This window comes from Panthera pardus, unplaced genomic scaffold (assembly GCF_024362965.1).
Source record: "Panthera pardus isolate Hobbes unplaced genomic scaffold, ASM2436296v1 HiC_scaffold_2, whole genome shotgun sequence".
NCBI lineage: Eukaryota > Metazoa > Chordata > Mammalia > Carnivora > Felidae > Panthera > Panthera pardus.
In genome coordinates this window covers 46,536,813-46,561,093 of record NW_026526765.1, presented here as the reverse complement: position 1 = coordinate 46,561,093, position 24,281 = coordinate 46,536,813, and the positions used below count along the sequence as shown (strand labels likewise).

At 43.9% G+C, this 24,281-nt stretch overlaps 2 long non-coding RNA genes across 2 annotated transcripts in view; one reads left to right on the top strand and one right to left on the bottom strand.

The window, feature by feature from the left end:
- LOC109276004 (uncharacterized) overlaps positions 1–24,281 on the top strand; it is a 67,950-nt gene that overhangs the window by 9,366 nt on the left and 34,303 nt on the right. The gene's annotated exons all lie outside the window — the stretch shown is intronic.
- LOC109276006 (uncharacterized) lies at positions 338–20,591 on the bottom strand. The gene is made up of 2 exons (XR_002084480.2): positions 19,715–20,591; positions 338–790 (listed from the first exon to the last, which is right to left on the bottom strand). It is a non-coding gene; the product is annotated as an uncharacterized LOC109276006 (long non-coding RNA).

Genomic DNA, 24,281 nt, shown 5'->3' with positions numbered 1-24,281 from the left:
TTTCGTGTTCTGCTGTCCCTCCTCCTCAGTCCCTGGGCTGGGAACCATGCTGTCAGATTTTCAGAATGATCTATGCACAGCCACCTGGGAGAGGCTGGTCAGTCTGGAAGCCCAAGGGCCAAGAGGCCTTGTCACTGTCCTGATGTGAAAGACTGCAATCTTTGGGAGTTTTCATCAAATCCTATAATCTCTGGTTAGAAGGGACCTTCCCGGACGTTTGGCCCGGCCCTCTGCCTTCTAAACTTTGCTCACTAGTGGTCATGGTCACCGGGGTTCTACTTGTAGTGCTCAGAATAGGGGCCTTGCTGGCTCTTAGGGCTGCTCATCTCACCAGTGAACAGCTTTAGGAAGTCCTTTAATCAGATGGTTGGTGGAACACGAGGCAGTGTAGCATAGGGGCAAAAAGCCTGGGCTGTAAGCCAGAGGGTTTGCAGAATCCCAGCTCTGTAACCTACTTGCTATGTGAGCCTGAGCAAGCCATGACCCCTCGCTGTGCCTCTGTTCATCTTCTGCAAAATAGGGAGAACCCTCATCAGGCTGTTGAGGAAACCATAAGCATTAATAGAGTGAAGGTGATAATGTCGGTTTCTGTTAACTGCTGCCTGTGAAGTGTTCTTGTTGTTATTATTGTTTTTAGATCTTCTTGGACTCTGTTCTTTGTGTTGATCGATTTGTTTGCAAAAGAGATAGTGGGGCCCAGCCCAAACACACAGGGCTGGGAATCTAGGGGGTGGGCTCGCTGGTATCTATGAGAATATCCACTTCATTGTTCCAGGCCTCAGGACCCCACCTGAAAAAAGGAAAGAGAAAAATCCCTGTCTTGCTTCCTGCCAGAGAACTGATGTATAGATCACATGAGAAATAAACAAGGCAGCTTTGAGAAGTAAAAAAAAAAAAAAGCTCTATAGATATGAGGGATTCATCTTATTTTTTAATAAAGTTTATTGATTTATTTTGAGAGAGAGAGCAGTGGAGGGAAAGAGAGAATCCCAAGTGAGCTCTGCATTGTCAGCATGGAGCCCGATGTTGGGCTTGAACTCACCAACCAGGAGATCATGACCTGAGCTGAAGTCAGACGCTTAACCAGCTGAGCCACCTACATGCCCCTCTTATTTTATTAGAGAGCTTTCCTCTTTTAGCAAAGGCACTTTAGCTCTGAAACAGCAAAATAGCTAAACTCAACCTATTTGGCAAACAGTGTGTTTTTGATACTTGTTGTGAATTTGAAGCTAATCCCTTCAGAATCTTCTTTCGTTAATGTACCAGAGCAAACAAATTTGAGAAGGATTTATTTATAAGCCATTTGGTACATTCCTACAGGATATAGAGCTCGGTTTGGCTGATTTCTGGTGTCTTTGCTTATTGTTGTTATTTCTTCCCTTTTTCTTCTTCAGGGATTTGGTTGGAAGGACCCAGGTGAGGTGTGTTCATTTTGCAAATGTAGGCAGAACACAGTAGCCCTGCATAATTTCAGGAAGCCTGGTGTGATCTCTGTTCGACCCCTGTCATGCCTTGGGGGCCTACAGCATGAGGAAGCCCCTAGAATCGACCTTACTGCACAGATCCGAAACAGAGGCCCAGAGAGGGGAAGGCATTTGCCCAAAGTCACACAGCTGGTTAATGGCAGAGGCTTGACCAGGTAGCCAGGTCTCTTGACTCCAAACCCTGTACTCTTTCCAACAGTTCTATGGAGTCTTGCAGTTTCTCTAAATTAGCTTACTGTGTCTCAAAATTTTGTAATACATAGGGGTTCACATTTGTCAAAACTCATTGAACTGGGGGAGGCTGGCTGGCTCAGTCAGTGGAACATGGGACTCTGGATCTCAGGGGTGTGAGGACCCAAGTTGGGTGTAGGGATTACTTATAAATAAAATCTTTTAAAAAAAGAAAAGAAAAAGAAGAAAACCTCTCATTGAATTATATACTTAAAATCTGGACAGTATATTGTTTTAAACTTAACTCACGTTTTTAAAACGATAAAATGGTGAGGCGCCTGGGTGGCTCAGTTTGTTGGGCGGCCGACTTCAGCTCAGGTCATGATCTCGCAGTTTGTGAGTTCTAGCCCTGCATCGGGCTCTGTGCTGACAGCTCAGAGCCTGAAGCCTTCTTTGGATTCTGCTGTCTCCCTCTCTCTCTGACCCTCCCCGCTCACACTCTGTGTCTTTCTCTCAAAAATAAATTGACATTAAAAAATTTTTTAAATAAAAAAAATGATAAAATGGTGTGGCAGAGTCCTATTTAATGAAGGAGGCAGTGTCTAAGGCCAGCATTAAGGCAGAAATAATGTAAAATGTAAAGGACTCAAGAAAAGCCCTTAGGAAGGCAGCATGTCAGAGCCAACATGGTCTCTCAGCTGTGTTTCTGTGGGCATTGCAACAGCCTGCTGCTTCTTCAGAAGGTCCAGATTAGATTGTGGCTGGCATGTAGGGCTCAGGTTGTGAGAGAAAGAATGTATCTCTACAAAAGGATGATACTCAGCCTGGTGAGAGGCACATGTGGAGACCAAGACTGCTAAGGGAGGGGTGTCTTTGTGGCTCAGTCGGCTGAGCAGCGACCTCTTGATTTCATGGTTCATGGGATCGAGCCCCATGTCAGGCTCTGAGCTGACAGCAAGGAACCTGTTTGGGATTCTCCCTCTCCTTCTCTCTCTCTGCCCCTCCCCTGCTCACACACGTGCACACTCAGGAGTGGTCTCTCTCTCTCTCTCTCAAAAATAAATAAACATTTAAAAGAAGAAAAAAAGACTGCTAAGGGAACGGTGGTTTATGGTACCACATCTCATACACACGCACGGATCTCCCCGAGCAGGTGCCAGAGCAGGTTAAGGGAAGGCCTGGATCTGGGGACAAGGATCTGAGGGTTCCTGGAACCCAGCATGTGACTTAAGTCAGGGGGATTTCAGCCTCTAAGGGGGAAGGCTGAGGGGAAGGGGTTGGAGCAGGGCTGGGAAGCCGAACGATGGAGAACCCTTCATTCAAGATGAGAGGGCAGTGGTGGGGAACTGAGGAGATAAACAGGGAAGGAGGAGATAAACAGCTGGTAGACATCAAAGAGAGAGACGTTTGAAGGCAGCTTAGACTTTGAGCAGATATTAAGTACATAGGGTTGTCACCTTCTACAGCATCACAAAACTAATAAGCATCCTTTAATAAGTAAACACCCTAAAGTTTGGAGTGATAGAGGTGGAGGATGTTAATCCACAAAGCATAATATGTTTAATGAGATTAGATTTGATAAGTTTCAGAACAGTTTGTTAGTTGCTTATATATAAAAGGGAAGATTCCACACTTCTCAGTGTCAAAGAGTTTGTTCTTTTGAGGACTTTAAACATCTTCCCTAGAATTGTATTAAAACAATACATTTGTTTATCTCACACCCCTTAGGATGGCTACTATCAAAAAAGGATGGATGGAGGGAAGGAAGGAAGGAAGGAAGGAAGGAAGGAAGGAAGGAAGGAAAGAAAACAAGTGTCGGTGAAGGTGTGGAGAAACTGAAACCCTTGTACACTGCTGGTGGGAATGTGAAATAGTTCACTTACTATTATTAATTTCAAAGAATTAAAAATAGAACTACTATATGATCCAGCAATCCTACTTTTGTGTATATATTCCCAAAGGAATTGAAAGCAGGGTCTCAAAGAGATATTTATACACCCATATATATATATCATGGGTATATACACCCATGGCCATAGTAGCATTATTCAAAATAGCCAAGAAGTGGAAACAACCCACATGTCCATCAGTGGATGAATGGATAAACAAATGTGGTGTTTACCTACAAAAGAATATTATTCAGCCTTAAAAAGGGAGACAATTCTGGGGCGCCTGAGTGGCTCGGTCGGTTAAGCGTCCAACTTCGGCTCAGGTCATGATCTCACGGTTCGTGAGTTCGAGCCCCAAGTCAAGCTCTGTGCTGACAGCTCAGAGTCCGGAGCCTGCTTCAGATTCTGTGTCTCTCTCTGTCTGCCCCTCCCCCGCTCTTGCTCTGTCTCTTTCTCAAAAATAAACATTAAAAATTTTTTTTTTAAAAAGAAATTCTGGGGGCGCCTGGGTAGCTCAGTCGGTTAAGCGTCCGACTTCAACTCGGGTCACCATCTCGCGGTCTGTGAGTTCAAGCCCCACGTTGGGCTCTGGGCTGATGGCTCAGAGCCTGGAGCTGCTTCGGATTCTGTGTCTCCCTCTCTCTCTGACCCTCCCCCGTTCATGCTCTGTCTCTCTCTGTCTCAAAAATAAATAAACGTTAAAAAAAATTAAAAAAAAAAAGAAGAAATTCTGCCACATGCTACAACATGGATGCACCTTGAAGTCACTATGCTACACGAAGTAAGCCAGGCACCAAACAACAGATACTGTGTGATCCCGCTTATAATGAGGTATCTAAACTAGTCAAAGTCTATCAAATCCATTGGCTGGCTCAGTTAACAGAGCATGCAATTCCCGACCTCGGGGTTTTACATTAAAAAAAAATAAGGAGGCAGTCAACAGAAAGTAGAATCGCGGTTACCAGGGACTGGGGAGAAACAGGGAGGGGGGAGCTATTTCATGGGTATAGAGTTTTAGATTTGCGAAATGGAAAAGCTCTAGAGATGTGTTTTACAACGATATCAATACATGTATAACACTACTGAACTGGACACTTCAAAGTGGTAAATTTTATGTTAGATGTTTTTTTATTACAACAACAAAAAACAAACAAGAAACCGATACATTTGCCTGTAGACCTTCCTTTACTCACTGAAAAATAGTGGTTATAAAACAGCCTGTTCAGTATGATCCTATTTTTGTCAAATATCCTTTTCCACTTTAATATATATATTATCATTAGAATACACACTGGAAGATGAACAATAGGCTATTTCTGAGTACTGATTTTGTTTTTTTTTTTATCATTTGTATTTTCTAACTTTTTTTTTTAATTTTTTAAATGTTTATTTATTTTTGAGAGAGAGAGACAGAGACAGAGTGCAAGCAGGGGAGGAGCAGAGAGAGAGGGAGACACAGAATCCAAAGCAGGCTCCAGGCTCCAAGCTATAAGCACGGAGCCTGATGTGGGGCTCGAACTCACTAACTGTGAGATCATGACCTGAGTCGAAGTCAGACGCTTAACTGACTGAGCCACCCAGGCGCCCCTCTAACTTTTTTTAAAGGAAGCGTTATATTATTTATTAAAACAATAATGAAAGCTTCATCCCATTCCAGTCCCTCTGTTTATCCACAAAATTTACAAAAGTGGAACTCACATTTCTGAGGTTTTATTGTATATATAATTAGAAATCACTGCTAATAATTAATTTTAAGATAATAATAGCAATAGTGATATTTCCTATGTAGGGAAAACTTAATCTGTGCTTTTTATGAATTATTCTATACAATAACTCTTCGAAATAGGTACCACTATTAAACCCATTCTGCAGATGAGGAAACAGAGTTAAGTAGCTGGTACAAACTCATTTATAAATGTCAGGGCTGTGTTGAAACCCACAGCAGTCTGATTCCAAAGCCCATGTTTCTGACAGCCTGGGTATTCTGCTAGACCCACATGATGTACTAACCTGTCATCCTGTGCATGGGCCCCTTCAGCAGCCATGAACATATAATTTATGTGTTAAATTGTTCAGTCAGCACCCCTACCACTCTCCTGATGGTTGTAGGATATTTGTTTCACAGATAAGACAAAGGTCGACCTCCCTCCAGAATTTCCAGGCCACATTATGTTCCGGATGGGTCCAGACAGAGCCAATCCTGGGGATTCTGAGTGGTTTGGGATTGTGGGACTATATCCAGGGCATTCACCTTATCCACTTAGATACTAACTCCACTGCCCACTACAACCAAGAAGGACACACACCCACCTCCCAGGGCCGTCTCCAACCTGAGGGGAGGGCAATGGGCAGACAGGAAAGGCTGTCAAATATGGTAACTATAATAATATGATTTATCTCAAAAGAATGATTGTGATTATGTAATTAACACTTTTTATTCAAACATTTTCATCTCTAAGGATCTTTGAGAGTCTTACAGATTGTTTAAATATATATCACATACATTACTGGAGAAAAGTCTATGGTTTTAGAAGATAATTAAAATTCCTTTGCCTTTGGAATTAAGAGAATTGCCTATGGGAACAATATGATGCCCACCAGACACACGAACAGATCTAAACCCAGGAACTGTGAACACAGGGCTAGAAAGGATCTTGAAGAGCCATTTGTTTAAAAAGGACAAATAAATATGTAATAAACATATTGGTACTAACCAATTTAAAACCCCCTGCTCATGGCAGAAATTATTAATCAATGACAGCATTCTTTCTCACTAAGCCTGGACTTATCCTCAGAATCGTTTTCAACATAGCATTCTAGGCAGCTACCACCACCTAATCAGTGTCACACCCTATTTGCCATCCTGGAAATTAGTTCACTCTCATCCCTCCAATCTGATAGAGAGGGGACTGGAGTTCAGAGAGGTAAGTTAACTTGCTCAAAGCTACACAGCTGGTAATGCAAAGCTGAGGTTTCCAAATTTTCGCTTTGTTCTTAACCTCCCACCCCTGCCTTTTTGCTCTGTTCAAAATATAGTTGGTAGATTGTATGTTGTGCAGCAGATTCCTCTTTCTTGGATGACCTGTGTAGAATGCCCCTACCAATGATTTGCTGAGCGACAGCAGGCCTATTGCTTAAAATCTTTGTGTGTTGGGTGTTTTCAAGTTGAAAAGGGAAACAGCAATCTGGATTCATGTTCCTGCCTCTTCTACTGGCACGCTGGTGTGCTCTTTTGAGGAATGTGAGCTGTTGCTAAAATTTGTCTGACTGTAAGGAAAGGGTCAGATATTTTGAGAGCACCTTCCCTAGGCAAGGTAATGTGCTCCTGCTGTGATGTGGTTTTGCTCCAGAGAGTGTAAAGATGAAGTAGGACATGGGCTAGCTACAGTCATCTGGCCATGGTAAGGCAACTTGGAAGGAGGTGGCATTTGAGCAAGACTTCGGAGATCAAATGGACTGAATGTTTCTTTAATTAAAAAAGTAATACATGGTCATTACACAATTATTGGAAAAGACAGAATGTCAAGAGGCAAAATCACTCCTGTTCCCTTTACCCATAAGCTATGTCAACATTTTGTTTTATTTTTCTCTTCTTGTATCTTTATTCTATGCACTGATATTTGGTTTTTTCCTCCGCTCACATGGTTGTTGATCTGTGTGTGTCATTTATATTTTGATTTTTAGAAGTTTTAATATACTATGAGAGTGCCCCACAACCCAGTAGTTCTACTAAGAATAACCAACAGAAATGTATACGTCCATATGTTCACCCAAAGGCATGTGCAAGCATCATTTTCCAAAATAGCCCCAAACTGGAAACAACCTGCGTATCTATCAATAGAATGGACCAATAAATTATGCTGAATTCCCCAAAATGGAAAGTATACAGTGATGAAAATGAACTATCACTACACACAACAACATGGATACATCCACAAACATAATGTTGAGCAGAAGAAGCTGGAGACGAGAGACACAATGACCCACTGATACAAAGTGCAAAACCAGGCAAAACTAACCATGGTGTAAGCCATCAGAACACTGTTTATGCTTGGGGGCAGGGCTAGTGAGTGGAAGGGACCATAGTGGGAGGCATCTCTCTGCAGGTAACACAGTATAAGCTCCTGGCGAAATGTATCAAGCTGTATATTTATTACTGTGTACTTTTCTACATATGTGCTATACATCAATAAAACATTAATTAATGAAGTGGTTGTAGGCAAATAAATCCGTCAGGTAGAGAGGGCCGAGGATGTCACTTTGAGCAGAGGAAATAGCACAAAGAAAGTTGCAAGAGTGGGAAGTGGAAAACAAGGCAGCTTTCTTGCAACATTGGTATTACAATATTTTGAATAAGCGAATGATCCCAAAACTTAGGCATTAAGAACAATCACACTTATTTGCTCATAATTCTGAAAGTTGGCGGTTTGGGTTGGGCTTAGCTAGATAGTGCCATCTTTTCTAAGGTCACTGAAGAGATTGTAGTCAGAGAGATTGACTTGGGCTATATAGCCCAAGATGGCCTGTGCACTTCACCCTTTTTGCCTGCTCAGAGAAAACGAATATGGGCCCTTACATATCTGTTTATTTTGCCAGCTGGCGGGATGCTCAGTTTTGACAGTAGAGGGTGCTGGGGAGATATTAGAGTAAGAAAGTGTTTTGCTTCCTGGTTTTAGTTGCCAGCTCACCACCCTCCCTGAGGCATGTGTGGGTCTCCCATGCCCAGCTCTTGCTGGGCATGGCTTCTCCAGCATCAGGCTCCGAGAGTGCACGTGGCCAGCAGTACCTGGCAGCCCGAGGCTTCCCCAGGAATCTCTCTTAAGTGATTTTGTATCAAAGTGTCTCTGATGAGACATTTCCCTATGAATGGCTTTTCTGAAACCCAACAGGACACAGTTTCAGCAACTTTAAAAGAATGATTTCTGCCATGTCCATTGGCCTGGTGTAGTACCACAGTGACTTATCTGCCATTGTGTGGGCCACAGCCATGTCCTCTGCAATGAGATCTGGATTTTGGCCCTGGGGAGGCTCTTCTTCAGGTGCTCTATGTCCACCTGAGGGGCTGCTTCTTATATTTGCTATTGTTGTAGAAATTCTTTAGAGTTCTCTTTACTTCTTATTAGTCAGTCCCTTGTTACTCCAGCCCCCTGTTATAATTAATAATTCTTTATTTTTTAATTTTTTTAACATTCATTCCTGAAAGACAGAGCGTGAATGGGGGAAGGGCAGAGAGAGAGGGAGACACAGAATCTGAAGGAGGATCCAGGCTCTGAGCTGTCAGCACAGAGCCCAACGTGGGGCTCAAACCCTCCAACTGTGAGATTGGTTGTTGATGCTGGCTATTGTCTGTGGCTTTCTCTCCAAATGTCTCCAGCAGAATAGTCTTGATTTTTTTTTTTTAACATGGCAGCTGGGTTCCAAAAGGTGAATGCTGAAAATGTAAGGACTCTGGAGGCCAAGGCTCAGATGTCCCATAACATCACTTTAACTGACATCTATCGGTCAAAATAAGCCATAGAGCAAGCCTAGATTCAAAAGGAGGAAAAATAAACTCTATCTCTTGATCAGAAAAGTGGCAAAGTCACATTGCAAATGGGCACGGGCACGGGCACAGGAATGGGAGGAACATGGCAGCCATCATTGCAAACCTACCATAGTTCAACAGCATCAGAAACAGCAGAATATTTCTTGAAAGTCTATTCCTTGACTCTACTCCAGAGCTGCCAAATCCAAATATCTGGGGTGGGATTTGGCAGTCTAAAATTTTAACACCCTTCCTCTCCCAGCCCCAGGCCAGGTGATTCATACCCACAATAAAACTTGAGAACCATTCATTTATGCTCATACAGTATCTGTTCTCATTCATCACTTTAAAGATGTTATTCCATTGCCTCCTGGCTTTCATTAGTTCTGTTGAGAATCTGTCAATTTCATTATTGCTACCTTCAAGATATCCCCCTTATTTTTGTTTTTCAGCATTTATACCATAGTAGACCCTAGTTCAGTTTTCTCTTTATTTATTCTGCTTGGGGTTTAAAGTGATTCTTAAATCTGTGGCTTGATGTGTTTCAGCAGGTTTGGAAAATTACTGACCATCAAAACATATTGTTTTCAGTATCACTTCATTTCTCTTTGGGTCTCTCTTCTTCTCCCTCCCTTCACTTCCTTCCGTCTTCCTCCTTCTTTTTCCTACTCCTCTTTTTCTCCCACTCTCCTTTGGGACTTCAATTACACATATTTAGACATTTTCACCATGTTTTATATGACTCTCTTCTGTATTACATATGCTGTAGTCTGGGTACTTTCTACTGACTTGTCTTTCAGTTCACTAATTTTATCTTCAGCTGTGCTAATATACTTTGCTGTTATATCCATCTTTTAAAAATAGACTTTTTAAAAATTTATTTATTTATTTTGAGAGTGAGAGAGAGAGGTGGGGGTAGAGGCAGAGAAGGGGTGAGAGAGAGAATCCCAAGCAGGTTCCATTCTGTCAGTACAGAGCCCAATGCAGGGCTCAATCCCATGAACCATGAAATCATAACCTGAGTCAAAATCAAGAGTCAGATGCTCAACTGACTGAGCCACCCAGACACCCCTCCATCTATTAGCTTCTTAAAAAATTATTTTTTAATGTTTATTTATTTTTGAGAGAGAGAGAGACAGAGCACAATCAGGGAAGGGGCAGAGAGAGAGAGGGAGACACAGAATCCAAAGCAGGCTCCAGTCTCTGAGCTGTTGGCACAGAGCGCAATGTGGGGCTTGAACTCACAAACTATGAGATCATGACCTGAGCCGAAGTCAGATGCTTAACCGACTGAGCTACCCAGGCACCCCTTGGCTTCTTAATTTCAGTTACTGTATTTCAGGCTTAGAATTTTCATCTGATTTTCCTTGGTAAATTCTAGTTCTCTGCTGAAATTCTCCATCCTGTCTATTTCTTGAATATGTAAGTCACATGTTTTAAAGTCCATGTCTTATAATTCCAACAGCTGAATGTTCTGTGGACCTATTTCTATTATCTACTTTTAGTCTTGGTTTTCAGCCGTTTAGTCTTGCCTACTGAGATGTCAGGTGATTTTTTTATTGAATGCTAGATATTGTGTATGAAAAAACTATAGGAAAATTTGAGACCCCAAATGGTATTATCTTCCTTCAGAGAATTTTTTACCTTTACTTTTGGCAAGCAAGAGTCTTGTAGGTCTTGTAAGGGGTTTAATTGATTATATGCTAGTCTTCAGTTTTGTGGAGCTAGTCTGTTTCTGATTCGCCTCTATTCCTAGGGTAGAATCTTTGTGGGGTTCCATTTGAAAGCTTGGGGTGTTTATTAGGGATAATCCTACTTGGTGGACCCTGAAATCCATTTTTTTATATCTCAGCTTCATAACACCAGCTTCAGATTTTCAGTCTCTGCTTACCTTCTTAATCATCTTGAGAAATGGCATATGCCTTGAAGGGCAAAGTAGCAGCTGAGTATGGGCCTTACCTCCCTGCATTTCTCTTATCTCTGGAATCTTGAGCCCTCAAGTCCATGTTGCTTTGGTAACACTCTAATACCTTCAAATACACACACACACACACACACACACACACACACACACACACACACATTTATTTTGTCCACCTCTTTTAACAATTCTCAGTGGGAAGGTTGGTCTTCAATAAGCTATTCCATTATTGTTGGAAATACAAAACCCTTGCTCATCTAACATTTATGTTATATTTTTAAGTGGACAAAAACCATACCTTACCCTCTCCATAGTGCCAGGGCCCCCTTGCTTTAAGTTCTTAATAGCACCATTTGAACAAATGGATAACAGTTATATATTGCTTTTACTTATGTAATTTTAACCTGTAGACAGAAAAGAAATGACCCTTCTATAGTCCTAGGTATTGGACCCAGAGAAGACTTGCCCAAAGGTTCCCTGACTAAGGTCTACTAAGAAGTGAGTGGCCTACCTGGGTCTTGAATACAGAACCAGAACAGTGCTTTCCCCCACTCTACCAGATTGTTCTGTAATGTGATGGTCAAGACCATCATGAGTTTGGGTGTCAAATAGACCAGAGTTTAAATCCTGGTTCTGCCACTTACCAGCTGTCCGGCCTTGGCCAAGTTACATGAACTCTTGGAGCTTTAGATTCCTCATCTGGTAAAGTGGAGATGATAATAGGAGCTACTCAAGAAAGTGCCACTGTGAAAATTAAAGTGAGCCAATGTGTATAAAGTACTTGGCAGGGTCACTGGATCTGTAAATAGGAATTATTCTTTAGGGGGTGTCAGCATGATAAACAAGGTGCCTTAATTCTATGAGTTTCACGGGTAGTGCAGCAACCAATGATATCTCACCACTTTTCCCTCCCCAAGGGCTGGGGGCTTTACTCCCAGAGGAATCATGCAAAATAACCACCCCCAAGTCCTGCTGATAAGCTCAAACCCATGAAGGCTGGGGTGGGGGGTAGTCTTCTTAGGTGTCTTCAGGACCTTACTGCTGGCTTCCCCCATGCTGAAGGCCTCCCTGAAGCCTGGTAGTCTGGGGTGGATGGAGAATCAGCAGTTCAGAAATCAGGGCAGCAGGGCTGAAAGACTCCAAATCTTTCTCTTCCACTAGTCCCCCAACAAGTCCCTATGGCAGAGTAGTTAAGAGCACAGAATCCAAAGAGAAACAGATTGGGTTCACATCTTAGCTTCATCATTTCCTAACTTTTGGATCTTATTCAAAACCCTTAATTTTTCTGACTCAGTTTCCTCGTCTGTATAATGGAGTTGATAATAGCACCTACTTACAGAACTATTTGAAAGACTAAATGTGGCACAATAAATAGCATCTCTTATTTTTTCTCCTTTTATTTTTCCTCCAGAATATACTAGTCAGAAGGAGATAGTATAGCTAGAACTTGAACCTGTGTCTTTAGACTCTCCCTTTCCCCACTTTGCCCACACCACCCCTAAAATTTTCCTGCTCTGGGGTTGAGGCAGTATTTCCCAACTTTTCCTATCACAGTACATAATAGCATTTGGACATCCTCTGGACTATAATAATGAGGCTGCTTGAGGCCTGCAGGGGACTGTCTCATCAGATTTGGGGGATCTGGCTGCCCCAGGCTCCACCTGGCCACTTGAGAACTGAGGGCTCTATATTTCAGCATACTTGTAACCTGTCACTGTCCCCCAGCTGAGAATCTTTCGGTTAAGATGTTGACAGTCTGCAGTAAGAGCCAACATTGCATTGCCCAAAAGTGACACATTAACCCATTGTTGGTAAATCAGTCCTGGACCAGCTAATTCAGTCTCCGGGTAGGAGTCCAGAGGCCAGAGCCCAGAGCATGGAGATTGGGAAGAAAATCAGGCGTTGGCTCCAGTCCAGGCTCTGCCTCAACTCATGTGACCTTGGGCAAGCCATGACCCTTTTCTGGGCTTTACTTTTCTGTCTGAAGCAGAAAGGAATTAGACTAGAGGAAAGATCTACATGGTCCCTTTTGGCTCTGACATTCTAAGAATCAGGGATTCTATGAATTCCCCATCACTCAGCAGTATTCTGTTCCTGGTGACCTAGTTCCTGTCTCTGGTTCAGTTTAGTGCAGCAAATAGTAGACTCTCTCCGACTGTGCAGGTGCTCCCAGCTTTCCCCACATGTTACAGGCTGGTCTCTGAAATTAACCCCTGCCTGGCCCTGACAGAGGGCAGAGCCACACCTGCCCGGTGCCCCCATCAATGGAACTCCTCTGAGTCCCGTGCATGTTCAGCTTCCCCCTGCCTGCTAGCTCAGCCTCTGGGAGCATTCCTAGTGTCCCAAATCATCTCTTCTCCCCACAGCTCCCAGGGCTTGTACTATCATCTGGGCTCGTGGAGAAGGCAGGGAAGACCAGCAGGAGAAGCACAACAGCCTCCCTGTAAGAGGAGGTAGGGATGCTAGGGAAAGGAAGAGTGTGGGGAGGCTAGAGGCAGATCCCCTGAGGAATCTGGGGTACAATACTCTGGAGGCTGGACTTGGACTGGTGTGCAGGGAAGGGACACCATGGGCCTTGAAACAGAAGAAGGACATGGCCAAAACTTAAGGTCACAATGTGTTTGGGCTCCATGGAAGGCAGACTGGAGCAGAGAAAGAGAGAGAGCCTGGGGGCTGTTAGAGAACGCAGGCCAGAGATCATGACATGGCAGTAGGGAGAGCAAAGAGGAGGAATTAAGGGGGTGAGTTGGCAGACTGGGTGCCCGGTTGGTTGTTCCACCACAAATCTAACTGTATCGCAGGCTGGGTGACTGGAGTTACACTGTCATGGGCCCGAGGGACTATCTGCTTTGTTAGTATGGGAAACAAGACCTCAAGGAAGAGTGGAGAAAAGGGTCTCAGGCTTAGAGACAAATATATTAAAATCTCTTCAATAGTTCTTTATGCTTCTTAAAATGTTTTCTCATTTGGTCCTCCCAACACTTGTCTGTTTTGTAGATGGGAAGCTTAAGATCCTGGCACAATTAGAACCTTGAACTCAGATCTCCTAATCGTTGGCCCCACACTTGGCCAGAGAAGATGTCTTTCCTGAGCTGATGGGCAGGCAGAGGTGGTGGGAAGTTTGCCTCCGCCCAGCTGCTTCCCATTGCCTCCCCTGGGCTCCACAGCCCCGAGCCTGCCTCCAGCACCTTCACACCCCCACTTGGGCTTTCTTAATGTCCTGTGAAGAGGTGGGTGGGGCCAAGTGCAGGTTCTCGACATTCAGACACAAACAGGTGATCCCTTATTTACAAAGGAAACTTACATGAATCGCTAACGCTAACGTGAACTCAAATAAAAAAGAACCTGCTGAGGCTGAGGCAGAGGTCTTGACTGCCCCCACCATCTGGCAACCTCCGTGACACTTTCAGAATCCCCAGGGTTCCATGGCCCAGAGTTTGTAAACCACAGGACTGGAGAACTCCTACTTGAACATCCTAGAGTGAGGAATTCTCCGCCTGGGTCCACAAATAGAATTCTGGGGTCTCTGAACTTAAAATGAAAAATTCCGTATTCATTTTCACTAACCTCTAACTCAAGTTAAACGCTTTATTCCATTACAAATGTCGACAATGACTCGAGTAATATTGACAGTTCCTGTGACCATGTCACTAAGAGAAATCAGATATTTTCCTATCACATTATAGTTGTCATAGATCTCTCAAACTATCATTTATGCTCATCATTACTTTAAAACGACAATAGTTATTATATCTGCTGCCAGATCTCATTTGTAAGTTAATAAAGAAGTATACATTATTATGCCATACAATTTAAAAAAATACCTTGATAACCATATTTCAACATGATTCGTTTTCTTTACAGTCCTGAGTATTTTCTTTGACGCATTTAAAAACATCGTGAAAAAGGGGTCCTTCAGACTTCACAGATTGCCAGAGGAGTCCATGGCATCAGTAGGTTAAGAGTCCCTATCCTGGGACTTCTCTTTCAGAATGGAGGGGGCTGGGGAGCTTGATGAAGGCTGCCAAAAGAGGGCATGTAGGACCTAGGATCTCCGGAGGCCTTGTGCTCCGATGTGCACACTCTGAGCCTGAGGAAAATGAGACAGGAAATTGGGGCAGGAGCAAAGGGACTCTGAGAAGTGGAGCAGAAGCCAACAGGCCAGGCTGGCAGGACTCGGTCTAGTGGGACAAAACTGAATTCCTCAGCCCCAGTCCCAGCCAGGCTTCTGGGGGAGCCAGGACTTGTGGGCCCTCGTCTCGTTTCTCATTTCTCTGCCCAGTCTCCGTTTTCTTCTCTGAGCTACTATAGTGGAAGCAACAGTGGCCTTGAGGGGAAGAGCGACCCTGCTTCTGGATCTGACTCTTCCTTGCCTTGCTGAGGGACTCTGGGCAGGTCACCTCCCTTCCCCAGGTATGAGTGCTGGCGTAAGTCCTGCCATGCCCACAGTAGACATTGCTGATAGGTATCAGCGTGTGATCATTCCATGCAGCTTCAGAAGCCTTTTCGACACTCTACTGATCAATTGGAATTAGCAAATGAAGTGAAGCATATTTGCTATTATTGGACAAGATGATCTACACATTTCTATCTGTACTAGTCTGTACCTCTAAAGATTTAATTCCAGGAACCCAAGTAAGACCCTAGATAGACGTGCCGACACCTAAAGCGTGACTATTTCTCACTCATAGGCCTGTGTGTGTGTGTGTAACAGACAAAGATGGGCTGTGGATTTTCACTTATGCACTCTATAGCAAAAATGGGGTCAGAATAGGACACTTGGATGGTGAAATCTCAGTCAGACTTCCTGGAAGAGATGAGCAGAGGCGCATGGAAGTCAAACTCTGAGCAGTGTCGGGAATGGGCGTCACTCCAGGATCAGTACCACCAGGCCCTACCTGTCCCCAGATGTCTCGTGTCACAAAATTAAGATCAGACATGTAGTGCAGCCGAGTGATGGTGACAAAGAGTGAACACCACCCACAGCTCCTAGTGTAATTTACATGGACTCATGCACATAGCCAGGTGGGCAAGATGTCGATATGCTGGAGACTTGTGGCTTCTCTCCCAAACAGCACAGAAAGCCACTTAGAAAGTTCTTTCAGAGTGTTAACTATCCCAGGTTACAGCTAAAGCCTAGACAAATGTTATAGTTTACTTAAGGTCATAGCCAGTTGAAGTGTTAGGACTGGGGCCCAGGTCTCTCCAGGCCTGTGGGGCCGGGCTGGTATCATAAATGAGAGAGTGGGTTGGGTAGATGGGAATTGCAGCAAGCCAGAGGTCGCATGTTCTATTGAAAGGCAGCAGCTGATAATCAGTTTAAGCTGATTGTTGGCATGGAAGGGTGTGGATCTATAGTACCACATTCTCCTGATTTCTTTTTTTTTTTCTTTTTTCTTTTTTTTTTAACATTTTTATTCATGTTTGAGAGACAGAGAGAGACAGGGCATGAGCAGGGAAGGGGCAGAGAGAGGGAGACACAGAATCTGAAACAGGCTCCAGGCTCTGAGCTGTCAGCACAGAGCCCGACGTAGGACTCAAACTCACGGACTGTGAGATCCCCTGACCTGAGCTGAAGTCGGATGCTCAACCGGCTGAGCCACCCAGGAGCCCCACATTCTCCTGATTTCTAAAGAGAAGTCAGAATCGAGATTTTGATATTAAATAGCCCCATTTTCACATGTGGTCATCTAAATTTTAAAAAGGCTAAAACAGGGGGCGCCTGGGTGGCTCAGTCGGTTAAGCATCCGACTTCAGGTCAGGTCATGATCTCCCGGTATGTGAGTTCAAGCCCCATGTCGGACTCTGTGCTGACAGCTTGGAGCCTGGAGCCTGCTTCAGACTCTGTCTCCCTCTCTCTTTGCCCCTCCCCTGCTCTCTCTCTCTCTCTCAAAAATAAACAAACATTAAAAAAAAATTAAAGGGCTAAAACAAAATAAAACACTGTGTAGACCAAACAAATTGGATCTGGGGACATTAGTATTTGGCCTGATTTGCACCTCTGGGTGGGACAGGCTCTAGATTTAGCCGTACACAGACCTGAATCACGGTTCTGCCATTTGTTAGCTGAGCAATCTTATGCAAGATGTGTAGCCTCCCTGAGTCTTGGTGCTTTCTTCTGTAAAATGGGAATACTAAAGTGGAACACCGTGAGGATTAAATGAGGTAATGAATTTTAAACACTTAGCACAATCATTCGACCAGAGTAGGTGCTCAGTAGATGTAGCTCCTCTACCAAAGTGCCTCTAAGCTTCATGGTGATGGATCAGATGGACCCCCAACCCCAAAGCACCCAGTCTATCCACCTCAGACTTATTTTTCTGCAAGGTCATGGTGCTCAGTGTCCATGCAACTAACATAGACACCCAAGGCCCTCAAACGTGCTCACACACAACCTGCATTCACCCTCGGGAGGATTTTGAGATGCCAAGATTGGTTACCAAGGAAAGATGTTTAGGAGGCTTCCCTGGGGTGCAGCTACAACCTTCTAGTGTTGTTGAGAAGAGAGGCCTGCCCAGTGCAGGGGGCTGGCTAATGAAACCTGATGGGGGCCTTCATAGCCTTAGAATTTTTTACCTTGAATTTTGTTAGCTCATGTGTACAAATAGGCACACACATACACACTGTCACACACCATCTGTCCCGAGCCTGGGCCAGAGTGGCTGCTTTTCCTGCTCTTGGGAAGCTTCTATTCTCTCATTCTCCTGCAGGCTCACTGGGAGGGGAGGTACTGTCACAACCCTTGAACCAGCATTCCCTGAACCGGATTTGCTCAGCAGGGAGCCTCGGGAGACGGACAGGGCAAAAGAAGTTCAAATGACCCAACTGGAGGGGCTTGATCCCTTGACTGGGCCCCCGAAGCAAGGAACAACAACACCCCCCACCCCCACCCCTGCACTCAGGGGCATGGACTGGTTCCAAAGACCCGCTCCTCCGGTGTCCCCAGGAGTTTCCTGCTACCCCGAATGATGGCAGGGCTGGGAGGGGTTCCATTTTACGGATGGGGAGACAGACCCAAATGTCTTGCACTGAATCCGTTTATTCAGTCCTCTCTAAGGATCGGGAGCCCTCCCGACCTGGACTCTAAGGGAACAAGTGTGTGGGTTCTGAGTCCCTGTTGTAAGCTGCACCCCAACTTAACACCACCACCACTACCACTTAGCCAGCCAACTCTTTTGATTTTTCTCCACTCCCACCTCATTCTAGAATTTAGAAGACACTGAGGTAGAGAAAAGTGACTTACACCCAAGGTCACCAGTAGGTGTTAAAGTCTGAATGTGAACACAAGATCGTCTGACTCCGAAGCGCGTGCTCCAACCACCTATTAGACTGCCTCATACATGAGGGCCACATTCCCGGCCTGGGTTTCAGTTCCAGGAGTCATTAGAAAATACCATGACTCAGTGAGCTGTTTCCACCTGCTTTTGTTTATATGAGTCTGTATTTCAAAAAGTCCCAATAAGTGGTATTGTAAAAAAAAGTAAAAGAACTTAACAAGCAACCATAATCCATCATACTCAGAATAATTCTCTATCTCGCAGGTCACATTTTATAAAACATCCATTACTCTATTTCGTCAATTCTAAAATGCATGTCTGTGGGGGTTTTTTCGGTTTTTGAATTTGGGATGCATTTAAAACCCTGTGGACTCCTTGCTTCCAGGATATACACTATTTTATTTGGCCCTAGGAATCATCCTGATAGGCAAGCATTGTCAAGATTACAATCCCCATTTTACAGCTGGGAAAACAGAGGTTCAAAGGGGTTAGGCAACTTGCCTGAGGTTACAGAGCTAGTCAATGCAGATTAGCCCTGTGCCCTGATTCCCAGCACAAGCTGTGTCCACTCTATGCTCCTGGACTCCAGGCTCTGTGCTCACACCTGCCTGTTTCCATCACCCCGCTGGCCGACCCCTAGCAGAGGCCTGAGGGACACCTCAGCTCTCCCAGGGTTGTCCAGCCTGTCAGAGGGGGAATGAACCCAGTGTGGGGTCTCCTAGGAGTGGTCCAACCCCAAATAGGAAGTTTGCAGGCCCATTTTCAACAATGGATCTCATGTATTGTAGAGGCCAGAGCCGGGCTTGGGGTGTGATGGCAGTGTTTCTGCCTGGTGCCCTCATAAACCATGCAAGCCAGATCCCTCCTAAGGCTCCCCATTCTCTGAAAATTGCCCTATTTCTCATATTTCAAAAGGCCAAATGGAAAGCAAACATTGACTCTAGATAAGCTCGCACAGGCAGACCAAAACACCACATTTCTTTGCTTTTGGTTTAACTTATATCAGCTCAATGGTATCACCGCGGTTTGTTCCTGCTGACCAGAAAACACTGATTGGCTATTACACAGTCCCAATTAACAAAGAAGGGGAAAAACAATTAATGACATTATGTAAAACACTGATTGGCTATTACACAGTCCCAATTAACAAAGAAGGGGAAAAACAATTAATGACATTATGTAACAGGTACAGCCTGGCGGACAAAAATCTTGCAAAACAATGGGTGTAAGGGGGGTGGGAATAAGAAAAGGAGAAAGCTGACATGGAGGTCTGAGCTCCACATTTTCCCAGATGGGGAACATGAGGCTCAGAAAGCTGGAGTGACTTGCTCAAGGTCACACAGCAGGGCTGGAACCAGCACCCGAGGTTTCCGCCCCTCAGGCGGGAGCATTTTCCTACCAGGCCCTGCTCTGTTGAGGTTCGAGAAACCCAGACCGTCAGGACTCACCAGGGTTTGCCGAAGGGGGTCAGGACAGGGAAATGGCTTCTCCCTCACACCTCTGGGCTCCTTCCTGCCGAGCAGTTGCCAAAGGCCACGCTGTCTTTCCTCCCTGGGCGTCTGCCAGGGCAGCTAGGCATGGGAGCCTTCTGGAAAGCCAGCTCTGGGCCAGGCGAAGGAGGCGTCTCTGAAGAAAGCACTCTCCCGGATGAAACGACCAGGCCCTGGGGTCACAGAGTGGCCATGGAGGGCTTAAGTACACCTAAATTGCACAGCTGCCTCTGGCCCCCAGCAGGGAGCTCTCCAGGTGGCATGGCTGGTTTCCCTGCCAGCTGCTGGGTGCCTTTAAGAGAATAATTGCCGTTGATTGGCTGAGCGAGGCTCCCCCTACCTCTTTACCTGAGCAGGTGAGAGAGGCCAGGCTAGGGGAGGGCTGGGGACTCAGGTGAGAAAACAAACCGTGGTGACCAGCTGGCTCTCCCTTCTTCCACAGCGCTTCCTTCCCGGGCTTCCTTCCTTATCCCCGCCCCAACCCCAGGACCGGCTGGAGGTAAAGACCGGATAAATAAACGTTCTGCAAAGTGCCTAGGGCCATTCATTCCACAGAGCTTCACTATCTCACGGTAGCCCTAGACCAGAGTTATTTGTAGGTCTTCTCTTTTGATGGAGAAACTATCCTTGGAGGGATGAAATGGGTTGTCCAGCTCACACGGCTCTTGGAAGGAATGTTGACAGGGGAGGATGGTTTGAGGACCCAAACCTGAGTCTGTTGCTTTTGACTTTCCATACAGTGCCTCTGGACCACACCACCCTCTTCTCTGTGAGGCCTGTGGCAAGCCACTCACTGTCTCAGTTTCCACATCTGTAAGACGGTACAGTCATGCTTGTATGTACTCTACACTCAATATATTGAGTGTATATTAGAGCTGAAAAGGACTTGGGAGATTATCTAGCTCATCCATTCATGTAGCAGGCATTCATTCCTATTATGTGCCAGGCCTGTTTTAAATCCTAGGGATACACCAGTGAACAAGAAAGTCAAGGGCCTTATTGGGTTTGCATTCTAGAAGAGGAAAGATAGACATAAACCAGTAAACAGATTAGATAGGTAAAAGTACCATGAAGAAATAAAATAGGCTGATATGATAAAGTAATGGAGGGGTATTTTAGATTATCTAGTCAGCAAGGCCCTCTCTGAGGAGGTGATATTGAAGCTGAGACTTGAATAATAACAAGGAACCAGTCATTAGAAGGCTGGAGCAAGAGTATTCTAGGCATTGAGAGCTGCAAGTGCAAAGGCCCTGAGGCAGGTGTATTAGGAGAAGAGAAAGACGCTGCCACGGCTAGAGTATAGCCCAATCCTTGCACTCCCTTTTTAATAGATAAGGAAATGACTGAGAGCAATGGCCTGCCCAAGATTCCCTCTTGCAAATTTCTCCTTCCTTTCTTTATTCTCATTCATTATGGACGGAAACTGAAGTCTGGAGTTCATCAGCACACTTAAGTTACCAATAAAACAATCATTCTATGAGCCCACACTGCTTTAACCTCATGCTTCCCCAACTCTGTAGACATGTGTCAATTCCCAAAGGGCAAGGGCTATTTAAGAGTTTCTCACAGTGAGGAACCAAATCCTCACCAACAGAATATAGTACTAAAAATCCCAGCAGCAATGCAAACTGCCATACAGTGACATGGGGTCAGCACAGACCCTTCCTGGTGAATTCCTTTCCACTTCCACTTTCAGAATTTTTTACTCTGATTTTGAAAAAAGGGCTGCCTGTTTTCAGTCATCATATTGTGGTGGTAATGCTGGGATTGTTATTCTGAAACTGTTGGATAGGTAGTGTGGGGTAGCCAGTGAGTTTCATGCTGGTGGTGTTGAGAACCAGGACTTTTGGTGTGAGAGAAAGGAGATACAAATGAAAGACGACAGGGGTTAAGTAAAAACTTTATAATCCTGGATTTAAATTGGAAGTTCCGGTATGAATTTTTGATGTAACTGATTTGAAAGCACACACCATATTCCCTAGCTCTGCCTATCATTTTCAGGTCTAGAAACAACAACCAACACTTGAGTGACCATCTTTGGTGCCCAGACTGTGGTCTCTAAATACTATTTCCCCTTAAAGGAACCCAGGTTCCTCAAATAAATAAATAAATAAATAAATAAATAGTTGATTCCAGCTTTGGGGCAGAAAATGTACAACATGTTCATAGACTTTTAACGCAAATCAAGGAAACCAGAGTCGTGGCAAAGGGACTCTGGAGTCCCACTTGCCAAAGTCCAGACAATTTCAGTCTAATTAACTGCAATGAATTGAAAATATCAAACACATTTAAATCCATGAGTTCATAATGATATTTTAAAAATAAACAAAAAACCTCAGCGATCATCTTTGGAGGATATTAGGAAATCAATTCATTATTTTGAAAATCAAGAGAGACAATTAAGCATTTATTCTGTCTTTCCTGTACGAACTGTGCTTCAGGCCACCAAGTAGTAGATGAGAAGAAGGTGGTTTTTATGTAAGCATTCCAATAAAGAAAAGGAAATAGGAACGAAGAAGGATTAACTTGGAATATCACCATTTTGCAACTCCTTATGAATTAGTTGATCTAATTAAACACTATATCCTATGAAGAAAGCATGGCCCAAGAATCAAGCAGGAATCTGAACAAGCCTTTAGAGTAGGTGTTGGCAAACTTCGTCTCCAATGGGCCAGGTAATTTAAATTTTACAGGCTATACAGTGTCTAGAGTCTGTTGCAAGTACTTAAGCCTGCTGTTGGAACACAAAAGGCAGCCACCGACAATAGCTAAACAAACGGGCAGAGTTGTGTTCCAACAAAATCCTGTTTACAAAAAAAGGTAGATGCTAGATTTGGCCCACGGACCATGGTTTCCCAACTGATCCTGACCACACTACAGTGTACAGGAAATACAGGGACTGAGGAACACGTGAAATGACACCATGGGGACATAATGAACAAAAGCCAGACTGGGGGAAAGTCTAACAGGAAAATCAACCTGATTTCTTTAACAAATGAATGGTAGAGAGAGACAGGAGCACCTCTAGATTAAAAGAAACTTAAGAAATGTTAGCCAATCACATTGTATGGATCTTGTTTGAATCTTAATTCAAGCAAGCATAAAAAGAAAAAAAATATATAGAGTAATTTGATAAATGTGAACATGGACTCGAATATTTGGTAATATGAAGGAATTATTGTTGACATTTGGAGATGTTTGATGATACGTTGTGGTTATGTTTAAAAGAGGAAATCCTTATGTTTTAGAGATATTTGCTGAAATATTTAAAGATAAAATGGAATAATATCTCAGGTTTGGTTAAAAATAATGGGTGGTGATGGGGCACCTGGGTGGCTCAGTCGGTTAAGCGTCCGACTTCAGCTCAGGTCATGATCTCATGGTTTGTGGGTTCGAGCCCCGCGTCGGGCTCTGTGCTGACAGCTCGGAGCTTGGAGCCTGCTTCGGATTCTGTGTCTCCCTCTCTCTCTTCCCCTGTCGTGCTCATGATCTGTCTGTTTCTCAAAAATAAATAAACGTTAAAAAAAATTTTTTTTAAATAATGGGTGGTGAAATATAAAGAAACAAAATTGGTAAGGATTTGGATGGTGGGTGACAGGTACATAAATTTATTACCCGATTCTATTATTTTATAAATACAGTAAAACTTTGGATTGTGACTAACTTGTTCTGAGAGCGGTCCGCCAGATGAGCAAACATTTTTAATAAATTTTAACTTGATAAACAAGTGATGTCTTGCAATACGAGTAGCACATTAGCCAAATGTCACATGATCTCAACTGACCCGATGTTTCTTGAAATTTGCTCTGATAAACAAGTGTTTTGGATTATAAGTATGTTTCTGGAATGAAGCTTTCCTGGTACTTGAAACTTTCCACTATGAAAAGTTAAAATATATTTATACTATTTCACACTTAACCAGTTGACAAATTTTTAAAAATCTGACAAACTCTAAGTTTGGAAAGGATACAGGGGAAAAGGTAACACTCACAGCTGGTGGGAATATAAATTCCTATCATTTTTGAGAGGGTTTTGTATACATCCCATGATCTAAAAATTCCCCATCTGGAGATATATATATATATATATATATATATATATATATTCCAAGGAAACTTCAGCCCATTAAGAGATATATGGAAGCATTTTTTAATAGGAAAAATGGGAAACAACCCAAATGGATAAATTATGATATCTTTGGACCATAAGAGGTAGGGGGAGGCTATGAAATGTAGAGATTTGGAAATAGCAACTACATGTGGAGATAGGAGCCAGGGTCCCATCAGGATAGATTAAGCTCAACGTATGTTGACCTGTTACCCACTCTGGGCCAAGCCCTTTTCTGAGTGCTGAGGATATAGACGCGATAGCCCTCAAAGGGTTTAAAGTCTAGATATCAGAGCTAGAGAGGGCCTGACCCTGACATATCATTGAGTCCAACCTACCTATATTACAGATGTGGAAAACGAGGCCCAGAGTAATTAAATGACTTGCCAAGGCACAATGTTGGTTTGTGGAGGAAGTG